Here is a 19,471-nt window from a genome sequence, read left to right as displayed (position 1 = left end):
AACAGATTGACATACCCATACTTACCCTTTACTGCATTCTGATATTTTTCTATTCTATTCTATCCTTTTTTAGAAAATATATTATTTTAATGAGTCATTAATGAGTCTTGTACAGTTTAAAAAACAATGAGTAAAGTGATATTTTTTTCCCACTACTCCTTGATTCACCTGTGTCCATTCCCCGGCTATGACTTGGCCTTGCTAAATAAGCAACAGGTACCTAGTTCTGTGAACTTAATTCTCAAGTCTGTACAGCTGCTTCCTCTGACCCAAAAGGCCCTTTTCCCTTTCCTTACTTGAGTAATTCCCATTTATTCTATCCTGTTCTGTGGCCTGGGAACCTTCCCCTCTCCTGGGCTAAGACAGCATAGTGTTCTTATCTCTGACACTCTGGATGGAAATTGTCTGTTTATGTATCCACACACCTCAGCAGACTCAATAATTAAAAGTCAAGGATTGGATAAAATGGGCACTCAAAAAACGCTTTTCAAATACCTGAATAAAATCAAAGTGCTGTTATATAGAGGAGAAATCTGGGTGCTGGAGGGTCAGAGGGGAGGCATGAACTAAATGATATAATTTATGTTGTTAAAAACATGAAGCTTCTGTAAACAAACCAAGAGAAATCTCACATTTTCAGATCCCTCCAATGTCTATGACTCACTAAAACTATATGTTAAGTTTTAATTCAAGTAGAGTGCAGGTTTTTGCTCTGTGGTTTTTTACAGAGCCTAAATATTTAATTGTTTTAAATGTAAATATTGAAAGAGATATTGATTCACTGAGAAGTGAATAAGGTTTTGGTGCTGGAACCAAACTGATTGGATCAAAGACATAACCTCAAAGTGCCCAGTATGATATGGCCATAAATGAGAGGGACACATAGCCTTTAGAGGGCACAGAGAGGCTCTGTCCCTCAGCACACCCAAAGGCATCTTGTCTAATGTCCACAGACAAAGTGAGGAATTAAAATTACAAGGTCTTATCTTTTCTTTACTCTTATAGTTACTTCTGTTAGTTGAATGTATTCATACTGTATTTGGGGGACGGTATTAATGAAATCCAATAACACTCTTTAAAGTTTTTCTTTAACTTCCAGCTAGTTAACATACTCCAATAACCTTTAAAGTTATTTGTATTGTCTTTATGAGCTATTTAGTCTTTGTGCAGACTTAAAGTATTTTTGTCATTTCTTATCCACTTCACATTAAGCATTTCTACTTAAAGGGGCCCTTTAAAAAATTTTTTTTTGTTTTATTTATTTTTGATACAGAGAGAGACAGAGCATGAGAGGGGGAGGGGCAGAGAGAGAAGGAGACACAGAACTGGAAGCAGGTTCCAGGCTCTGAGCTAGCTGTCAGCACAGAGCCCAATGCGGGGCTCAAACCCACGACCATGAGATCTGACCTGAGCCGAAGCCGGAGGCTTAACCGACTGAGCCACCCAGGCGCCCCTAAAGGGGCTCTTGACACTCACTCTCTCTGTGTCCCTTGAGTCTTTTCTTCTGTCATGTATTCCTCCTCTTCTCCTGAGTAATCAGAAACCAAAAGGATCTTTGAAATTCAGCTCTTTGACAGTGGAAGGAGGTAAGGGACTACCTTTCATCATACTTTATAAAGGAGGATGCCACAGAATGATGCTCAGCCCTCAACTGCTGAGAGGTAGGGTTGGTGTTCAGCAGAGATGGCAGCAATGCAGGGGTCTGAAAGAAAAATGAAGAAATACGGTTACTCATGAAATGTCTATTGTGCAGTCTCATTCTTTTCTTCTAGAATACTGACACTAGGTAAACGCAATCAACTCAGATTTAATTTTTATAATCTCCATTTATTCTATTAAGATTTGAAAAGTGCCACATAATAGACCCCCAGATAGCTGTCTATTTACCATATGCCCTTGTGAAATGGCCTTGCTTTCCTTCTTTTTTTTTTTTGCCTGACATTAAGTGCTTTGTTTACATCATTTTATTTAATCATAACAGTAATTCTGTATGGAAGGTATAATTTATCCTATTTAAAGATGAAGAAACTACAGTTCAGAAATGGTGCTGTAACTTGGCAAAGTTCATACAGCTCCTAAATCACAGAAATTGAATGTTACCCCAGGTGTGTCTAACTCCAGTTACCATGTGCTTATGTGTCTTGCCCTCCAGGGGTTTACTACCTAACCAAAGATATTTAAATGTAATACATTAAAAGTATTAGGCAGCATAGTATAGTAAATGCCACATACACAACAAGATAGTGAGTTCTGTGAAAATTTGATGAAGAAAGAAGCATATCCAGTTGAGGTATGAAGATGTAAGATTTGACCTGGACCCTAAAGATATATGATTGATTGGGTGGGTGGATGGGAAAGACCAATATACATTTTGGGCTGGGAAAACCACCTTCTTCAGATGTGTTGAGATGGAATAACACAAGGTGTATTCTGTAGACAGGCCTACTTCTATTCTGAAAGCATGTGGTTTAGCCGCCTACTTGTTCATGCTTAATACAGAAAAGAATTAAGAGATCTGTCATAATACTTACAATGAATGCTATGTTGTAAATATATATTTACAGTACTATGCCTATTGAGACATTTTGTCTTTTGAGACTTTTTTCCAACATCCAGAAGCCCTTGTCAGTTATGAGTCATAAACAATATTAGTAGAAATAGGGTTGCTTGGGTGGCTCAGTCAGTTCAGTGGCCAACTTTGGCTCAGATCATGATCTCATGGTTTGTGGGTTCGAGCCCCACATCGGGCTCTGGGCTGACAGCTAGCTCAAAGCCTGGAGACTATCTTCGGATTCTGTGTCTCCCTCTTCCTCTGACCCTCCCCTACTCACACTGTCTGTCTCTCTCTCAAAAACAAATAAAAACATTTAAAAAATTAAAGAAAGAATTAGTAGAAATAAAAAAATTACTCTCAATCCCACCAATGCAACAAATCAAAACTCTTTTTATTTCCTCCTATTCTTGTCCTTGGCTGTGTATCTGTTCGATATTTCACTTGCAAATAACATAACAGTAAAGGATTTGCTCAAAAGTATTGTTTCAGATGAGGCTGGACCCTGCAGCTTAAAGTAAATCACCAAGTAAGTACCAAGTTTCTTTCATCTACTCTATTCTGCTGACCACTGTGTTGCTTTATCCTCAGGTACCATGTGGTAACCTTAGGGAGTTCCAGGCCCTCCCAGTATGGTAGCAAAACAACTGTAGAAGTTATAGATCCCACATCCTCACACCTCATCAGGCCATAGCAACAGGCTCTGATCGGGTTACCTACCCATCCATGAACTCACCTCTATGGAGAGGGAGATAAAGTTCAGATTGACCTGAATTATCAGGATCCACCTACATGGCTGAGAACTGGCAAGAAGTAGTTTCCTTTAAAAACAAAACATATATGGGGCATCTGGGTGGCTCAGTTGGTTGAGCATCTGACTTCAGCTCAGGTCTTGATCTTGTGCTCGTGAATTCGAGCCCTGCATCCAGCTCACTGCTGCAGCATGGAGCCAACTTTGGGTCTCCTGTCCCCTTCTCTCTCTGCCCCTTCCCTCTTGCATTCTCTCTCTTAAAAATAAATAAATCTTTAAAAAATATGCTGTTAGGAAAAAAAAAAAGAAAGGATGCTAAGCAGCATAAATAATATATGTCTGTTACCATGTGCAAGCTTGATTTGTTTTATCATTATAATCATGGCCTGGATGTGATTTTATATTCTGCTTTTTAAATATAATCTTCTATAGAATTATATTTCAATGTTTGGGGCTGATAGTAAGCATACTTTTTTTTTAATTTTTTTAATGTTTTTATTTATTTTTGAGAGACAAAGAGAGACAAGCATGAGCTGGGGAGGGTCAGAGAGAGAAGGAGTCACAGCATCTGAAGACAGGCTTCAGGCTCTGAGCTAGTGGTCAGCACGGAGCCTGACACGGGGCTCGAACCCACAAACCGTGAGATCATGACCTGAGCTGAAGTCGGACATTTAACCGACTGAGCCACTCAGGCGCCCAGTAAGCATACTTTCAATTAGCAATAATCACGCCTCAGATAAACTCCATTGGCTATGATACTGCCCCTGCACAAGGCTCGAGAGTAAACATACTTTCAATGCTGTTAGATTTATGCCATTTTTAATGATTCTGTCATCATTTAAACTTGAGTGTAAATATTGTTGACACTAATGAAAAAGTTAGTGACAAGTCATTCAAATAATATAAGCATGTAAAATTAACAATTTGTAGGAGCTGGTATATCATAACAATGATCAAAACATATCTTTAGTATACAACTCAACACCAAAATGATAATAGTAATAATCCAATTAAAAATGGGTAGAAAACATGAACAGACATTTCTCTAAAGAAGACATACAGATGGCCAACAGACACATGAAAAGCTGTTCAATTTCTCTTATCATCAGGGAAATGTAAATCAAAATCACCATGAGATGTCATCTCCCAACTATCAGAATGGCTAAAATCAAAAACACAAGAAACAGGGGTGCCTGCCTGGCTCAGTCAGTAGAGCATGTCACTCTTGATCTCGGGGTCATGAGTTTGAGCTACACTTTTGGGATAGAGTTTACTTAAAAAAAATTAAGGGGCACCTGGGTGGCTCAGTTGGTTGTGATGGACTCTTGGTTTTGGTTCAGGTCATGATCTCTTGGTCCATGAGTTCAAGCCCATGTCAGGCTCTGTGCGGATGGCACAGAGTCTGCTTGAGATTCTCTCTCTCTTCCCCTCTCTCTCTGCCACTCCCCCACTCATTCTCTCACTCTCTCTCAAAATAAATAAATAAACATTTTTTAAGATAAAAACCACAAGAAACAAGTGTTGGCTAGGATATGAAGGAAAAGGAACCCTCTTGCACTGTCAGTAGAATCAAACTGTTGCAGCCACCACGGAAAACAGTAAGGAGGTTCCTCAAAAACCAAAATAGAATTACTGGGGCACCTGGGTGGCTCAGTCAGTTAAGCCTCCAACTTTGGCTCAAGGTTCATGAGTTCGACTCCTGTGTTAAGCTCCATGCTAACAGCTCAGAGCCTGGAGCCTGTTTTGGATCCTGTGTTTCTCTTTCTCTCTGTGCCCCTCCCCTGCTCATGCTCTGTCTCTGTCTCTCAAAAATGAATAAATATTTTTTTAATTTTAATAGAATTACCATATGATCTAGTAATTGCACTACTGAGTATTTACCCAAAGAATACAAAAACACTAATTTAAAAAGATATGCACCTCTACGTTTCTTGCAGCATTATTTGCAATAATCAAATTATGGAAGCAGCCCAAAGTGTCCATCAATAGATGAATGGATAAAGAAGATTGTTCTATACATACAATAGAACATTACCCAACCATAAAGAAGAATGAAAATTTGCCATTTGCAACAACATGAATGGATATAGAAAGTATAATACTTAGCAAAATAACTCAGTCATAGAAAGACAAATACAATGTGATTTCACTCATATGTGGAACTTAAGAAGCAAAACAAACAGGAAAAAAAGAGAAAAAACAGAAAACAGACTTTTTTTTAAGGTTTTACTTTTAAGTAATCTCTACACCCAACATAGGGTCTGAACTCATGACCCTGAGATCAAGAGTCTTATGCTCCACTGAATGAGCCAGCCAGGCACCCCTAGAAAACAGATGCTTAATTATAGAGAACAAACTGATGGTTACCAAGGCGAGGTGGGTGGGGAGATGGGTGAAATAGGAGAAAGAGATTAAGAGTACACTTATCTTGATGAGCACTGAGTAATGTATACAAATGTTGAATCACCATATTGTACACCTGAAACTAATACAAAACAGTATGTTAACTGTACTGGAATTTATTTTTATTTTATTTTTTATTAAATTTTTTTTACATTTATTTACTTTTGAGAGACAGAGAGAGGCAGAGCACAATCAGATGAGGGGCAGAGAGAGAGGGAGACACAGAATTCGAAGCAGGGTCCAGGCCCGGAGCTGTCAGCACAGAGCCTGATGCAAGAGGCTCAAACCCACAACAGTGAGATCATGACCTGAGCCAAAGTCAGACACTTAACCCACTGAGCCATTCAGGTGCCATGGAATTTTAAAAAATTAAATAAAAAAACAATATTTGCTAAGGCTGAAGAAAAGAAAAAAACCACATCTTTGGTATGGTCAAGAGTTTAAGGCCAAGACTTTAAGTGAATATTTATTGACTGATTTATTTCCTTAGTCAACAGACATTCAACAAGTGCTTGTGTGTCCCAGTGTGTCCTAGAATTATAGGGAATACAAAGATTAATCAAACTTAGTCCCTGACCTCAAGGAATGCATGTTTTTTTGAAAGTTCATTTACTTATTTTGAGAGACAAAGCATGCACATGTGTGTGCCAAGTGCGAGTGGAGGCAGAAGAGAGAGAGGGAGAATTCCAAGCAGTCTCCTTGCTGATGTGGGGCTTGAACCCACAAACCATGAGATCGTGACCTGAGCTGAAATCAAGAGCTGGATGCTTAACCAACTGAGTCACCCAGGTGCCCCAAGGAATGTATGGTTTTTATCAGCCTTTTCCCCAAACCACATTCAGGGTTTTGTAATCTTGTTTTCTATATCATTTACTTTGATGTAACAAAATTCAATAACAACCTCAAGTTGATATCTCTGATAAGTTTCTTCCCTTTGGCAGCCTGAACATTATTTCAATCTTCAGACTGACTCTTAAGCCACAGGACTTCAGTGTCTTGACTACAAAACAGATCCTTGCTTATCTGTTTATGTGCTTCTAGAAGTTATTATCAGAATTTAATAATTCTTATAGATATAAAGGAAGATTTGACTAAGTAGAAACAGGCACCATATTCCTGGATTTTGGTCCTTCCCCAGTTCATGTTTTTTGTTTTTGTTTTAATTTGAGAGAGAGAGAGCAAGAGCAGAGGAGTGGGCAGGGAGAGAGAGAGATATATATATAGAGAGAATCTTAAGCAGGCTCCACGCTCAGCAGGGAGCCTGATGTGGGGTTGGATCCCATGACCCTGGGATCATGACCTGAGCTGAAATCAAGAGTCTGACATTCAACTAATTGAGCCACTCAGGTGCCCTCCCAGTTAATGTATTTTTTTAACCAGTTAATGTATTTTTTTAAATTGAACTTTATTTATTTTTAATGTTTTATTTATTTTTGATACAGACAGAGACAGGGCATGAGACGGGGAGGGGCAGAGAGAGAAGGAGACACAGAACCGGAAGCAGGCTGCAGGCTCTGAGCTAGCTATCAGCACAGAGCCTGACGCGGGGCTCGAACCCATGAACGTGAGATCTGACCTGAGCCGAAGTCGGAGGCTTAACCAACTGAGCCACCCAGGCACCCCTAGTTAATGTATTTTTAAGTAACAATTCTAATCATCATCAAATTAATTTTTAACTGTAACATGATTTAAAGATAATTTTAATATGTTCTGGAAGAATATAAAATAAAAAATGAGTCAGGATCCTCCCTTCACAGAAACCTTAAGTGTTTTAAAAAACTATAAATAAAACAGTGGTAAATCTCTCAAAAGAATTCCAAATAATATATGTAGAGATTCTACCTCTAGGATGCATAGCTTAGTTTCTGCTCTCTCCCCTCCAAGGATCAGCTATACTTACTAACTCTATGAGAGGATAGGGCAGAGAAAGGGAAAAATAGTAATTTTACAATAGAGAACCTTGCCAAACACAACCTTAACTAAGTGATGAAAATCAATGTCATCAGTGAAGTCACATGAGTATCATTTATCCCTCATGGGATAATGAGAAGGGCACTTGACCTCTGTAATATTCTTTCCAACAGCTCATAAGCCCAATCTAATCATGAGAAAATATTAGACAAACTCAGATTAGGGTACATTCTACAGAATACTTAGCCAGTATATTTTAAGACTATCAAAGTCATTAGAAACAAGGAAAGACTAAAACTACCAGAGACCAGAGAGACTAATAGAAGTCATAGAAACTAAATGCCCTGGATTGAAACAGAAAAAGGACATTAATAGGAAAAGTGGGTGAAACTCAAAGTCTTGCATTTGGCTAATTATCATATATCAATGTTAGTTTCTTAGTTTTGACAAATGTATGATGGTAATTAGTATAAAATGTTAACAATGGGGGGAAACTGAGTGAGGTGTATACAGGAGCTGTCTTTGTAACTTTTCTGTAAATCTGATTGTATTATAAAATAAAAGTTTATTTTAAAAAATAGCATGGGGACACCTGGGTAGCTCAGTCAGTTAAGTGTCTGACTCCTGATTTTGGCTCAGGTCATGATCTCATGGTTGTGGACAAGGTGTTATAAATTATGGGTAATGTATATATTATTCAACAAATAAGGTTGGATCACAGTTGTTCAGCAATTTGAAATGAAATTCAATGACCTTTATATTTATTCATCTATGAATAATCTATAAGTATTTCTTGAGGACCACCTACATGCCAGGCATAATATTAGGTATTAACACTGCCCCTGCTCTCAAGGTGGTTACAGTTTAATGGGAAATGAGCCATGAATACATAATTAGAAATATTATTATAAAAGAAAAATTGAGTGCTCAAAAAGGGTTCCTAATCTTGTCCAAGGCATCAAGTCTTAGACTCAGGGCATGACATTTAGGCTAACATCTGAAGACCAACAGAAATTAGCCAGATAACAAGGGGATAAAGAGTATTCTAGGAAGGGAGAACAACCCAAGTAGAGACCTGAGATGTATGAGATGACCTAAGGAGAATGGTTTGTGTGGCAAGAAAAGAAAAAAGCTAAGGAAATAGGGGGCACCTGGATGGCTCATTGGTTGGGCATCCGACTTCAGGTCAAGTTATGATCTTGTGGTTTATGAGGTCGAACCCCCACATCAGGCTGGCTTCTGTCAGCACAGAGTCCACTTCTGACCCTTTGTCTTCCTCTCTGCCCCTCCCCTCCTCAAAAATAAATAACATTAGGGGTTCCTGGGTGGCTCAGTTGGTTAAGCATCCAACTCTTGATCTCTGCTAGAGTCATGATTTTTAGTTTGTGAGTTTGAGTCCTACATGGGTTCTGCACTGACAGTGCAGAGCCTGCTTAAGATTCTCTCTCCCCCTCTCTCTCTGCCCCTCCCTGCTCACTCTGTCTCTCAAAATTAAATAATAAATAAACAAACAAATAAATATTTTAAAAATCTGAGGAAATAGTCCTAAGATACCGTAACATTAAAGAATGAATGGTGGAGGAAGAGTCAGGCTTGAGGCAGGGATGTGCAGGGAGAGATGTACAGGGAATTCCAAAAAAGAATGCAATATTAAAGCCAGGAACAGAAATTGTAAAATGCTGTTAAAGGTATGCCTTGGATTAAGCAACATGAAACTATTGGTAATCTTTTTGTTTTGGTCGGGGAGAGCAAGAGCAGAGGAGAGGGGCAGAGAGAGAAAGAATCTTAAGCAGGGTCCACACTTAGTGTGGAGCCCAACTCAGGGCTCAATTCCAAGACCCTGAGATCATGAACTGAGCCAAAATCAAGAGTCAGATGCTTAACCTACTGAGCCACCTAGACACCCTGAGATTATTGGTAATCTTGGTAAGAGAATTGGAATGAAAGGAATGAAAGCCAGATTAAGTGGTTTGAAAAGGGCAAGGGATTGGACTTCTGGTTTGGAGATGGCAAAACGATCAGTTACAGTAATCTCTTAAAAATACACCCCTTTCACCAGACTGAAAAATGCACTTGGCAGGGGATGTAGCATTCTTGAAGGTTCTGTATTGCCATTCTCTGCAAGAGACTGGGAAATGCTGTCATTGAAATGGGCTCCCTGAATTCACTGTGATAAGAGTGATGGCGACCCACTGGAGTACTCTATAACTGTTAGAGATAAGGTAAGCATCTCTCTCTTCCTGCCTCTCTCTCTCTCTCTCTCTGGTGTGCATGTGGGGGCGGGGTCAGTGCGCACTTATGCAAAGATAACTAGAGTGGAGCACTTAGCAGAAACAATACACCTTCATTATCTTTTCTCAGTCTGTGTTGACTCTCCAACTCTCTGTCATAATCTAGACTGTACAGAGACTTTGATCATATCACCTTTCCATATAACTTAACCAACCCCCATAGTTAGTTGATTCACTACCTTGATAATATCTTGTTGACTGTACCTAATGAACAGGAAATTGCTTAGCAAATATCCTAGAAGCCTATGTAAGACTGCATGCCAGAGGGTAGAATATAAACATTATAAAAATTAAGGAGAGTCTTACATTGATGAATTTTCCCAGGGTCTAGTAGTCTGAGGCAGGTAAAGATATATTCTCCAAAATGAAATGGAGAGTAGAAGAAGAGATGCCATTATTCTCTGAAGTCAATTTATAGCCAGATATGTGAGAAGGCATGAAAGCCACAGTAGCTTCCCAGGAAACTTGAACACCACCTGCTTCTGCTTCACTACTGCAGACTAAGACAATTGGCTCTCAGGTTCTTGAGAATCATGGCACCTTCTCAGCACTCTTGGGAATGACTCATTTATTGATGTTTCAAAGTTATATTTTTGGTAGCACCCCCTGATCTTTGGTGGTAGTTTCTCCAACCTTTACTGTCCTGCTCATCCAATGGTTATGTAAGCCCCTATTTCATATATTAAACTTTTCATATCTGGACAACATAGAATGGTTCCTGTTTTCTGATCCAGTCCCTACTTACACAGTAATCTAAATTTCTAAGTGGTTGTACAAATTTACTATGCTATTGACCATTTGGGTTTCCTTTTATGAATTAGCCATTTGTTATTATTTGTCCATTATTCTTTGGTTGGTATGATGGTTAGTTTTATATGCCAACTTGTCTAGGCTATAGTACTCAGCTTTTAAATCAAACAGTAATCTAGATATTGCTCTGGAGATACTTTGTAGATGTGGTTGCCACATATAATCAGTTGACTTTAAGTAGATTATCCCCATTAATGTGAGTAGGTGTCATCTAGTCAGTTGAAAGTCTTTAAGAGCAAAATCTGAGGTGTCCCAGAGAAAAAGATATTCTATCTCAAGACTATAAGACTGCAACATCAACTCCTGCTTGTTTCCAGCCTGCCTCTCCCTCTCTGTCTCTGTCTCTCTCTGTCTCTCTCTCTCTCTCTCTGTGTATCTGTCTGTCTCTCTCATATCTCCCATATTGGTACTGTGTTTCTGGAGAACCCTAACTGATCCAAATTGATACAGATTTTGGTTTAGAAAATGGAGTGGTGCTGTAACAGATTGTAAAAGTAGCTTTCTAAAATTGCAGAAGTAGCTTTGGAATCAGGTCATGGGTAGAAGCTAGAAAAATTTTGAGGCACATGATAACAAAGGCCTAGATAGCCTTGAAGAGACTATTTTGGAAGTATAGAGATTAAGGTGCTTCTGGTGAAGTCTCAAAGGAAATGAGGAACCTGTTACTGGACACTGGAAAAAAAGTAATCTTGTAAGATGGTAAAGAACTTGGCTGTTTTAGCATTGGGTGGGAAGTAGAAATTCTAAGCAATGAACTTATATATTTAGTTCAAATGATTTCTAAGAAAAGTATGTAAGGTATGGCCTGATTTCTCCTTATTGTTTATAGTAAAATGAGAGGGGAAATAGATAATTTGAGGAAGGAACTATTAAACAAAAAGGAACCAGCACTTGGTGATTTGAAGAATTCTCAGCCTATCCAGATAGTATGCTGTGGAAACAGAGTCAAGTGTAGCTTGGACAAACTTTTGCTGAGGAGATTAAATTTGTGACTTTTGGATCGAATCAACCATTTCAGTGTGATCCAGGAATAGAAATGGGTTCCTCAGGAAAGATCTTTGGAGAACCCTCTTATGTAATGGTGTGAATTCCCTTGACATATATGGAAGATCAACACAGTTTTTTTGAAAATAGTATTATCAGCAGAAACACTGACAGCTTGGACTGAAGGGGTTAGAGACAGAACTAAATGAAGAAAAGCTGTCAGACTTCAAAGATTCTAACCAGCAGGAAATGAGCTGTATTCAACTACAAATATGTGCTATGCTTCAGGTAAAAGAAAGAATGACTCCAAGGGCAGTACTGTAGACAGAGCCGAGGACAAAGAGATGGACCCAGAGGCACAGGCCACAGAGGCTTCTTCCAGCCCTGAGGCCAGATCAAGTCACAAAGAATAATTCTCAGGCTTAGAAGTCAAACGCAATTTGCCTAGCTAGGTTTTGAACTTGCTTGAGACTAGTTATTCTTATTCCTTCCATTTTCTCCCTTTCAGTATGGGATTATCTATCCTATGTCTGTCTTGACATTGTATTTTAGAATCAGACAATTTGTTTTCTAGGTTTAGAGGTCCATAGATGGAGAAGAATTTTGTTTCAGGATGGACCAACCCAGAATCTCATTTATACCTGATTTAGATTATTTATATTATGAGATCTGGGATTTAGAGTTGATAACCAGAATAAGTTAAGATGGGGGGGGGTAGGATGGGATAAATGTTTTTTGCATGTAAAATAGATGTGAATTTGGGGGTTCAGATGGCAGGCAGTAGGGGTTTGACTAGTGTCCCACCAGAAACTCAAAATGAGGCCTTGCTTAGAACGTTTGCAGATGTAATCAAGTTAAGATTAAATCATGCTAGAGTAGGGTGGGCCCCAAATATATAATGACTGGTGTCCTAAGAAGCCCATGTTAAGACACAGAGCACAGAGACATAGAGAATAAGGTCTTGTGAAAACAGAGGCAGAGATTGAAGTAATGTAGCTACAAGCCAAGAAATGCCAATGTTTGATGGCAGTCACCAGATGATAAGAGAGAGGCATGGAATGATTCTCCTTTACAGCCATTAGAAGAAATCAGTCTTGCTGACACCTTGATTTTGGACTTCTAGACTCAAGGACTGTTTTTTAGGTTATTTGGTTTGTGGTAATCTCGTACACCAGGCCCAGGGAACTAACACTGTCAGTATTTAGGTGCTGACTGGTACATCTTCCTTATATTCTAAATATATATATTTTTGTGTTGGATATTTCTTCCTATCTGCCACTTAGCTTTTCACTTTGTCTATGAAACCACTGAGGTATATAATTTTAAATATAAAAGATATAAACCTTTTCTTTCATGTTTTGTGCTTTTTGTGTCCTGTTTAAGAAATCTTTCATCCCTGAAATGATGAAAATATTCCTTCATCCCCTGAAATGATTAAAATATTCTCCCATATTTTTTCTTCTAAAAGTTTTTATGAATGGTATGAGATAGGATTGTAATTTTTTTCAAACAACTCCTCCGGCACCATTTAATAAATAGCCTATTCCTTCTCCCTTGGCATGCAATTTTATCTTTGTCATTTATCACATTCCATATTTGCAGGATTCTATTTTTGGTCTCTTTCTTCTGTTCCATTGGATCTATTTGTCTATCTTTACACCTGTAACACATTAATTACTATAATTTTACAGCAGTGGTTCTCATCCAGGGATTATTTTACCTCTCAGGGGACATCTGACAATATCTGGAGATATTTTGGGTTGTTGTAAACTGGGGGTGGGGGCGCGTGCTACTGGCATCTAGAGGGTGTAAGCTAGAAATACTGCTGAGCATCCTACAATGCACAGTACAGCACCCCCACAACAAAGAATTATCCTGTCCTAAATATAAATGGTTCTGTTTTGACAGCCCTGTTTTCTTAAGTATAATTAACATAGAATGTTATATTAGTTTCAGATGTATAATATGATTCAACAACTCTATACATTACTCAGTGCTCATCACAATCAGTGTACTCTTAATCCCCTTTACCTATTTCGTCCGTCCCCTCAACCACCTCCCTGCTGGCAACCACCAGTTTGTTCTCTGTATTTTATTTTATTTTTTATAGTTTATTTATTTTTGAGACAGAGACACACAGAAAATGAGTGGGGGAGGGGCAGAGAGAGAGGGAGACAAAGAATCTGAAACAGGCTCCAGGCTCTGAGCTGTCAGCACAGAATCCGATGTGAGGCTCGAACCCACGAACTGTGAGATTATAACCTGAGCCGAAGTTGGCCGCTTAACTGACTGAGCCATACAGGCACCTCAGTTCTCTGTATTTTAAGAGTCTATTTTTTTTGTTTGTGTCTTTTTTTCTTTGTGTGTTCATTTGTTTTGTTTCTTAAATTCCACATGTAAGTGAAGTCATATGGTAGTTGTCTTTCTCTGACTGATTTATGCCACTTAGATTATACCTTCTAGGTATATCCATGTTGTTCCAAATGGCAAGATCTCATTATGTTTTATGGCTGAGTAATATTTCATTATGTATATATAATATATATACACATATAATATATATAATTCCAGGTGCACCTGGCTGGCTCAGTCGGTCAAGCATGCAACTCTTGATCTCAGGGTTGTAAATTCAAGCCCCACATTTGGTATAAAACTTACTTAATAAAATCTTTAAAAAATTATTGTAAATTCCAAATCAACTTATATAGTAGAACTTTACTGTGTTTAGGAGTATATAAATGTAGGGCAATTCGTATATAAAAAGATATATAAGGATTGGACAGCAATGTTCATGAAAAGACCAACAATTAAATCTTTTGTTTGGAGAAAATGCTCATCAATTGTATCTGAATTAATGGCAGAGAATCTGTGATAAAAACCACAGAATGAAAGTTAGCACCATTTAACCTCCCTCCCTCCACCCATCCCAGCTTTTCAGAAGTTTGGAAGGAAGGCCTGCAGGGTCATTAAATTCTCTCTGTGGTAGCAGGATGGATGTGTTAGTCTCAACCCATCCATAATAGATGTGTGTCTAGTCTAGCCTTAGAAATCTATTCATATTGTCATTGCTCCAAAGCTTCACTCTGCAGTTAAGTGTTTTTAGAATTTTAATATTTATTAAATCCAAACCTCATCAACTTATTTCCAAAGCCCAGATAATGGCAGCAAGATCTGTTCTAATTGATTCGTCACCTGTCCTTTCCTTGCCAGGTTCTCATCTTACATGCCAGGCACTTTCCAATGTCAGACTACTTCCTTTCCCTCCTAATTGCCAGACTTTCTTCTGTTTAGTCTTACATCACCTTTACCCTCCTCTCCTCCCATTTGTGCCTCACCTCCTCTTTCCTGGGTGCTTGACTGTCGGTCTCCTCTAGAGCCATTCTTGGAACACTTCTGATTCTAGCTGCTGAATTTTGCAACTTTTCAGTTACCTGCCTTATTTTTTCTGAAGAGTAATGCTTTAGGCATAGGATTAAAATATCTAATTGTGTGTCACTGCAGCTGGCTAAAAGAAATTGATGCCTATTTTATAATGTTACATTTATGAGAATTAATCTAGCTTAAAATTGTCCCCTGTGAGGCTCATGTTACTGATATAGCCATTTTTATACCATTTCGCCTGTGTAGTTATCTCTCCATTGTGCACTTGTGTCCTGGTCTCCCCACTTCTCACCTCACCCTTTCTCCACTTTATCTCTCCCGTCCAGTTGAAGATATAGGTATATAGGAGAGGTAATATTTGTAGGCCTCAGAATGGAGTTCAAGAGGGTAAAATGGAATGATGTAGGAGCAAGGCAGGGAGGGAGGGCCAGGTCAGTTGAGGGCATGTACAGAACAGGTGGGAGGTAGATTCACAAAGGTAAGGCGGCCCCAGTGAATGGGAGTCATCCTGAGAGTCACATGGAGAAAACAGCATTAACCCTGATCCTTATTCTCCCCCGGGTGGTACTTTTTTGTCCTACCTTACATGAATTCACCTCAGGTGAATTTCTCACTCCAAGTGTCAGGAAGGAGTGATTGAGCCAGAGTCATCTGTCTTTCTTACAGATAAAGGTGGCAGGTCTGTCACTTCTGAAGAGAAGGTCTTAGGAGAAGAGTTGGGCCCCTCTAGTTTCTAGCCTGCCCTAATCTTGCAGCAGCATCTTGGCTGTATCTGGAAGTGGGAGATAATAATATTGTTTCTTACCTATAATACACTGGCTCTTTGCCTATAGACCTATTTAGATTATAATCTCCTAGAATCATGTTTAGCAATGCTACATAGAAAAAAGCATAAACTATTGTATCAGATAGACATACGTTCAATTTTCAGCTCTGCCACTCACCAGCCATACGACTGAGCAAGTCAGTTAGTCTTTCCAAGCCTCAGTTCCCATGAGGATTACAGCACCCATGGGGCACCTGGGTGGCTGAGCCGGTTGAGCATCTGCCTCTTGATTTAGCTCAGGTCATGGTCCCTGGGTCATGGGATCAAGTCCCATGTTAATGCAGAGCCTGCTTAGGATTCTCTCCCTCTGTCCTTCTCCCATGCTCTCACTCTCAAATAAAAATAAAAATTAGGGGTGCCTGGGTGGCTCAGTCGGTTAAGTGACCGACCCTGGCTCAGGTCATGATCTCACAATTTGTGGGTTCAAGTCCCATGTCAGGCTCTGAGCTGTCAGCAGCTGTGGAGCCTGCTTTGGATTCTGTGTCTCCCTCTCTCTGTGTCCCTCCCCCACTCATACTCTGTTTCTCTCTGTCTCAATTGTGGGAAGCGGGAAAGATTCAGCTGCTTGGCCATTTGCTAGCCGGATATGTCACTCCCTGAGGGGAGTTGCAAAAATAGGCAGGGGAGCACCTGTCAGGAGAAGCCAGAAGATCAAAGATCAACCGCCTGTAGGCAGGGTAGTATCAGCCCCTCAGGCGCTGTGCTAAAACACTTTAGTCTGGTTCCTCTTTTACCCTTGCTTTAATCCCTTAACCCTATTTCCTAGCAACCGACCTAGGTCAGCTGCCTTGTTTTCTGGCCTTGAAACCTTTATAAGATAGGGTGTTTTCTCATAGAGAGGCTGGATCAGAAACCGTATGTTGTGTCCTTACTCTCTGTGCTCCCCCTTCCTGCCCTTTCTCTCCCTCTCTCAGGATAAAGAACCCGCGACGATTCTCCGCCCTGCCCGTCCGGGCGGACGAGACAGGTACCGCCAAACGCCGGGGACGAGCGCGCCGGGACCTGGCTTCGGCTAAGACACTCAATAATAAATAAACATAAAAAAAAAATTTTTAAATAAATAAAAAAATTAAAAAGTGCCTACATCATAGGTTATAGAAAAAAAATAAATAAGATGATGTGTAAAAGCTTCACAACAGTATGACGGCTGAGACTGTGCCAGATTGTCCCCCATTTGTAGTTCAGTGCCAGGCACAGAGTATGCCCTCAATAAATATTAGTTACAACTGAATGAATGAGTAGGCACTTAACAAATTATAGCCAGATATCCCTTTGTTGAGGCTGATTCTGGCTGATGGTAATTGTACTGTGCCCTGACACAGTCCAAGAAAAAAAATCACTACATCCAGGGGAGCCTGGGTGGTTCCGTCAGTTAAGCAGCTGACTTCAGCTCAGGTCATGGTCTCATGGTTTGTGAGTTTGAGTCCCTCATCAGACTCTGTGCTGACAGCTCAGAGCCTGGAACCTGCTTCAGATTCTGTGCCTCCCTCTCCCTTTGCCCCCTCCCTTCAAAAATAAATAAACATTTTAAAAAATCACTTCATCCAATCCAGGGATAGTGGCACACTAGTCTAATGCGCTTGGGGGATTGCATCATGTCTCACGGGGTAAAAGAGGCTTGTGTGAAACAAAACTTTCAATAGTATTGATTGTGCCCATTGAGGAGTTTAATATAGTGTTTCTCAAACCTTAATGTGCTTCTGAATCACCTGGGGATCTTGTTAAAAAGCAGGCTCTGTCTGTGCCATCTTTCCATGCTGTCATAATGGTGCACGTCAGTGTCCTGACTGATGCTGTCAAGAATATCAACAATGCCAAAGAGAGGCAAACACTAGATTCTTATTAGGCCATGCTCCAAAGTCACTGTCCAGTTTCTAACTGTGATGCTGAATTATGGCTACATTGTTGAATTTGAAATTATTGATGATCATAGAGCTGGGAAAGTTGTTGCGAACCTCATGAGCAGGTTTAACAAGTATGGGGTGATCAGCCCCATATTTGATATGCAACTCAAAGATCTAGAAAAATGGTAGAATAACCTGCTCCTATCCCCTTGGTTTGGCTTCATTATACTGACAGCTGGTGTCAGGGACCATGAAAAGGCAAGACAAAAACACATAGGAGGGGAAATCCTGGGTTTCTTTTCCTAGGGATGTAATACATACGTGCAAATAAATGCCTCAGTGAAATTTTTTAAAACATCAGATTTTGATTCAATAGTTCCAAGTGAAGGTCAGACAAGCTCCCTGGTGATACTGAGACTCCTGACGTAGGGTCCTCATTTTGAGTAATAGGAGCCTAACACAGGGGTCAGCAAACTTTGTCTAAAAAGGGCCAAATAGTAAATACCGTAGCTTTGTGTATTCTCTGCACTACTGCTTAACTCTGCTGGTGTAGAACAAGAGTAGCCATAGACAACACGAAACAAATGAGTGTGGTTGTGTTCCAATAAAACTATATTTATAAAAACTAGGGCAGACTGGATTTGGCCTGTGGGCTGTAATTTGCTTATGGCCGGTCTAATATAGTTAAGATCAATATAACATCCTTATAATGAACATCTGTGACCTTGTCTCCTGAGCTCCCAGTCGCTCCCTCATACATGATAATTTACCCTTCCTACTGACCCACCTCCCGTTATTGACAATCTATATGATTCCAGGAGCAGAGGACCTGCTACCAGGTTCCCACAGCAGGACTGACTCCAGACTCCAGCTGATTGGTACAGGGTAGGAAGTGGCGTGATTCACATCCTATTCTACAAAATGTTATGCTCCATGGGTGCCTTCTGCATAGAAAACAGGATGAATGGCAACTTCTAGAGTTGCCATTAACTTAACAGAACTGGGTACCTGACTAAAGCAGGCTACTCATAGTCTTTCCTCAAGATTCTGGAATTAAATCTAGGAGATCCCTACTTCAGTCTTCTGTCCTCTTTTGTCTTTAATTTTTTTTAAGTTTACTTATTTATTTTGTGAGTGAGACAGAGAGAGCAAGTGGGGGATGGGCAGAGAGAGAAGGGGAGACAGAATCCCAAGCAGGCTCCACACTGCTAGTGTGGAGCTCAATGCGGCCCGGAACCCACAAAGTGTGACATCATGACCTAAGCCAAAATCAAGAGTAGGACGCTTAACCAACTGAGCCACCCAGGCCTTAAGGGAGGGTATGTAAGTGGAGATGGAATTCTTTTTTTAACTCTGATGATTGGGATGCAAAGAAAGTTAGTAATGAGAAGGAATGAAGCAGATATTCAGAGAAACAATGGTGATAAGTGGTGAGAGGGCTTCCTGGGATCTCTAGCACGGCAGTCCTTGGCTCCAGGCCATTTTTGAAGTCCAAAGGCATCCTTGACCTTGGGTTCTATGAGAGGACAAATTCATTTTTCTTTTGCTAAAATCCAGTAGAATTCTGTCACCTGCAAACTACAGTCCTAATAGCATTAACTAACCACAAAAGAGTACTCCAATAAAATTCAAAGTTGGTAGAATTTTTTTTAAATCAATGTACAGACTATTTCAGGGGCACACATTTTTGTCTGAAACTGAGTTACCTGACAAGAGAGT

At 39.8% G+C, this 19,471-nt stretch overlaps 2 pseudogenes; one reads left to right on the top strand and one right to left on the bottom strand.

Moving 5' to 3' along the window:
- Positions 1-3,950: 3,950 nt before the first annotated feature.
- LOC115300484 lies at positions 3,951-4,078 on the bottom strand (annotated as a pseudogene).
- Positions 4,079-17,673: 13,595 nt separating this feature from the next.
- On the top strand, positions 17,674-18,058 carry LOC115297691 (annotated as a pseudogene).
- The last annotated feature ends 1,413 nt before the right edge of the window (positions 18,059-19,471 follow it).

Source organism: Suricata suricatta, chromosome 8 (assembly GCF_006229205.1).
Source record: "Suricata suricatta isolate VVHF042 chromosome 8, meerkat_22Aug2017_6uvM2_HiC, whole genome shotgun sequence".
NCBI lineage: Eukaryota > Metazoa > Chordata > Mammalia > Carnivora > Herpestidae > Suricata > Suricata suricatta.
Note: the sequence above shows the minus strand (reverse complement) of the source record. Positions and strands in the feature narration are given on the sequence as shown.